This window comes from Sinocyclocheilus anshuiensis, unplaced genomic scaffold, assembly GCF_001515605.1.
Source record: "Sinocyclocheilus anshuiensis isolate Anshui unplaced genomic scaffold, SAMN03320099.WGS_v1.1 scaffold1430, whole genome shotgun sequence".
NCBI lineage: Eukaryota > Metazoa > Chordata > Actinopteri > Cypriniformes > Cyprinidae > Sinocyclocheilus > Sinocyclocheilus anshuiensis.
In genome coordinates, this window is record NW_015555721.1 from 1,806,017 (window position 1) to 1,810,034 (window position 4,018).

The window sequence follows — 4,018 nt, forward strand, 5'->3', positions numbered from 1 at the left end:
TATATATATATATATATGTGTGTGTTTTTAATCTTTACAATTAAATTGTCATAATTTGCTTTTGTTTCAGTACAGCAACATAAAGGCCACTTATTTAATTTTGCAAGCATGTTGTCTTTATAATATCATACATGTAACTGTTACTTTGAACATTTAAAAATTGTAAATTGTTATTTACAGTTGAGAAAAAAACTTATTTTCCCCCCTCAGCTGTAAGTCGCTTTGGATAAAAGCATCTGACAAATGAATAAATGTAAATGTACATGTAAAATAATGTAACCATGTTTTGGAATAATAATTACTGTGAAAAGTGATTTACAGATAAATCTAAATTTAAAATATTTTTATTTTATCTCTCCATGTTTATATATCTAACAGCATTTTAACGGTTTAAAAAGTTTCACTTTATGTGTTATTATTATGTTTTATTAAAAACATTATAAATGGGTACATCATCATTATTGGGGGTCCTTATTGTTAAACAAGTTTGAACCTCTTCTTATCAATGCAGAACCTTTATGGCCAGAATATGCTGCAAATTGGACCATATTTTATATCATTACCATATTTTTTTAATATCAAAACAGCATAAGATTGGACCAAAACTGTAGGGGTAATCCATATTTTCAGATCCATAACCAAACATGAGTAAATCTGAGAAACTACACAGACACTCAGAGTCAATATGAGTTATAGTGACTGGATCACTGCACTTGTGTATATTATGAAGTTTTTTTAGAATTTATTTAGCACAAAAGAGAAAAGACATCCATCTCCTTACATTCCCCTTAATCCCTCTTACAGTTTTATAATAATCCTCCTCTGTGACGTCACGGCCATAGCTCAATACAGATCACTAAATGAACCACACAAAGGCTTGGAAATGTACATAAAAGATACAGCATCCTCCTTATCCCCCCATTGTTTTATTTCAGAGTAGGTTTGTGCATGTTTATGCAGAGTTCATTTCACTCTCATGATACCTGAATCAGCAGTATCAGGCCAGATGCTGTAATTGACAAATTAGTCTTTTAACTTTAGCTAGCAAGCGGGGAACGGCTGAACTGGGTCGAGTGAGGTTTATGCAAGACCAGACACTTGCAATAATGCACGTAAAGATGGGAACAACAAACTCAGGGTCAATGCAGTGGCAGACAAGGTAGATTGAGGACAAGACACTGTCACTTAAAATCACAAAGATTATCATAAGTTTTTTTTTAAAGAAGTCATATCATGAGGAATCAAATTTTCACTTGAGTTGTTTGAGATAAAATAGTTTAAACTATGAAAACATACTATATATATATATACACACACACACTTTCTAACATCTTATTTTCTGACATGAGAAAGAATACAGTTGAAAACTATAAATCACTTGAATTAGTGTTATGTAATAATTGACACTACCATTCAAAAGTTTGTGGTCAGTATGATTTTTTTTTCTTTGAGAGAGAGAAATTAATACTTATATTCAGCAACGATGCATAAAGTTGATGATCAAAAGACTTGCACATTGCTGCAAAAGATTTCTATTTCAAATGTTCTTTTGGACTTTTTTATCAAATAATACTACAATGTATCAGTTTCCACATAAAATATTAAGCAGCACAACTGTTTTCAACATTGATAATAATAATAATAATATATGAAAGTTTATTTGCAAAAACGGATAACTCCGTTTTTTTTATTTTTCAAAAATCATGTTTTTTACTGTGTTATCATGTTTTTATTGTGTTTTATTGTGTTAGTTAGCTGTATTTTTTTTGTTATTTTTTAACCTAATCAAAATAACCCAACTGCAGTTTGATTGAGATTAATTGGAATGCACAATGAAAAAACATAATTTTTTAAAATTGTTAAAAACGGAGTTATCTGTTTTTGCAAATGAACTCTTCATATGTTTCTTGAGCAGCAAATATGATTTCTGAAGAATCATGTTACACTGAAGACTGGAATAATGTTGCTAGTCATGCTGAAAATACAGCTTTGCATCACATTAATAAATTAAATTTAAAATATAATCAAATAGAAAACAGTTATTTTAAACTGTTATAATATTACACAATATTGCTGGGGGTTTTCTGAATTTTGATCAAATAAATGGAGCCTTGGTGAGCATATTTCAAAAACATTAGAAAATCTTACCGATCCCTAAACTTTTTAAATGGTATAGAAGCAGTCAGGACAGCAAATGTGCAGCTAAGCTTAAAGAAAAAAAATATTATATAACGTATGTAAACCCAAAGCACCTTCATTTCAAATGCAATGAGCTTTTTATAAAGTCTTACAAAGTCAAAACAGTCCAGTTTAATTCTATGGATCAGAAAAAGTTTGACAATGCTCATAAAAGCTCAATTATAGCAGTTCCTTTTACTCAGGAAGAACATTTTTACAAATATATAATGTTAGCCCTTTAAACTGTCAAACACGATTAATGTATATATGCAGTTTGGACAAGCCTGTCAACTATTCTGCTTGAAGCAACAGACGATTTATCCTAAGTTATTTATAGTTGCCAGTGACAAGAATTTTGACATTGACAGATGTTTGAAAATAAAATAAGCGTGGGGCTGAAAGTAGGGAAAGATATGTTGCCGCAATGATTACGCCTGATAATGAGGTATTTATATATAGACACTTTACTAGGCAAAGACTGTTGTCTTAACCTCTCCTTCAAGACATAGTTTAATAGATACTATCTAAGCAATTACTGGAATGAAGTGGGGAGGTGGGAAAGGGTTTGCACTGGAGGAGGAAACGAGAGGAGAAGAGAGAAGTGCTTTGAGGTGTCGAGGGATTAAGGGTTAATCCTGTCAGGGGGAGTGTAGTGGGTCGAGCTCATTAGCCACCTACCACAATAAAAAAAAAATGCATGTAGTGCATCTTATGTAATCTTAGAAACCTCTCTTGCTATTTCTCTCTGGACTCTCATCATTAATAAGTGGTGTGAAAAAAAAACATAAACCTAATGAGACATAGACGCATGTGGGGGGAGAGGGGCCTCTATATCTCTGCAATTATGTTCACAGTCCCCTAGATACACGAGCAGTCTTTTGTAGTGTCCCAGAGGGAAACCAAATACAACTGATCAAACTTTCCACCTGGTCCCCAAGCAAAACAGACCTGAATCAGAACCGCATGCATTATTCATGCAAGCAGACAGACACAAATGTGGTTCGCAATTTGTTGTCCTTAACAGACTATGCAGTCGGCAGCAATGGCTGTCCAAACATCTTAATCCAGCATGCTGTCTTACAAACAAAGCTCATTAAAGTTCGATTCTGTTCAACAAGTGGCCAAAATATGCATGATTGGTAAAAAAAAGAAAAGCAATAAAAGTGAGAGTGCAACTATATTTTAAATGTTGTGAGTTGTGCTTCCATTATGAAAAAAAAAGTGTGCTTACTTAATGAATGCGCACTTGTAGTGTACTTAAGTATACTTTATAAAAACTATTTGCAGATAATATTAATGAAATACAAGGCCACTTAAGTGCACTTGAAGAGAGTACACTTTCATGGCTGTTAAGTATACTTAAAATGTGCACTCAATGTCAAATGTTTACTTTAAAGTACACTTGCAATCACTATCTTTTGTCGTGCTTAATTTTGATGTGTTGACTATCATACTGAAGCACGTGTAAAGCACATGTAAATTATAGTTTTAACTGTAGTGTGATATTCAATATTACAATTAAAGTCATTATATTTTAAACGTACTGAATTACAAATATATTTCAATACATGACATACAGGTTTCCATAGAAATGTCAAAAAAGTATATTTTAGTTTAGTTTAAATGCTTGTCAGTACATTCATCAGTATACTAGTGCATTTCAGTACTTCTTCTTAGTGTTAAATTGGCTAAAAGTATATTTTTAAGTTTACTTTAAGTTAACAATAGTAAACGGTTGTGTACTAACCAAAGGTTCTCCAAATATTGCATGAAAGTTAGTTTGTGAAATTACACTATGAAGTATACTCTTAATAAACTACTTTTTTTTTTTTTTGTTTTT

The 4,018-nt window shown here is 31.8% G+C and overlaps 1 protein-coding gene across 1 annotated transcript in view; it reads right to left on the reverse strand.

Annotated features, from left to right (window-relative positions):
- The window catches only part of LOC107672504 (heparan sulfate glucosamine 3-O-sulfotransferase 3B1-like), a 13,774-nt gene that overhangs the window by 2,009 nt on the left and 7,747 nt on the right, over positions 1-4,018 (reverse strand). The gene's annotated exons all lie outside the window — the stretch shown is intronic.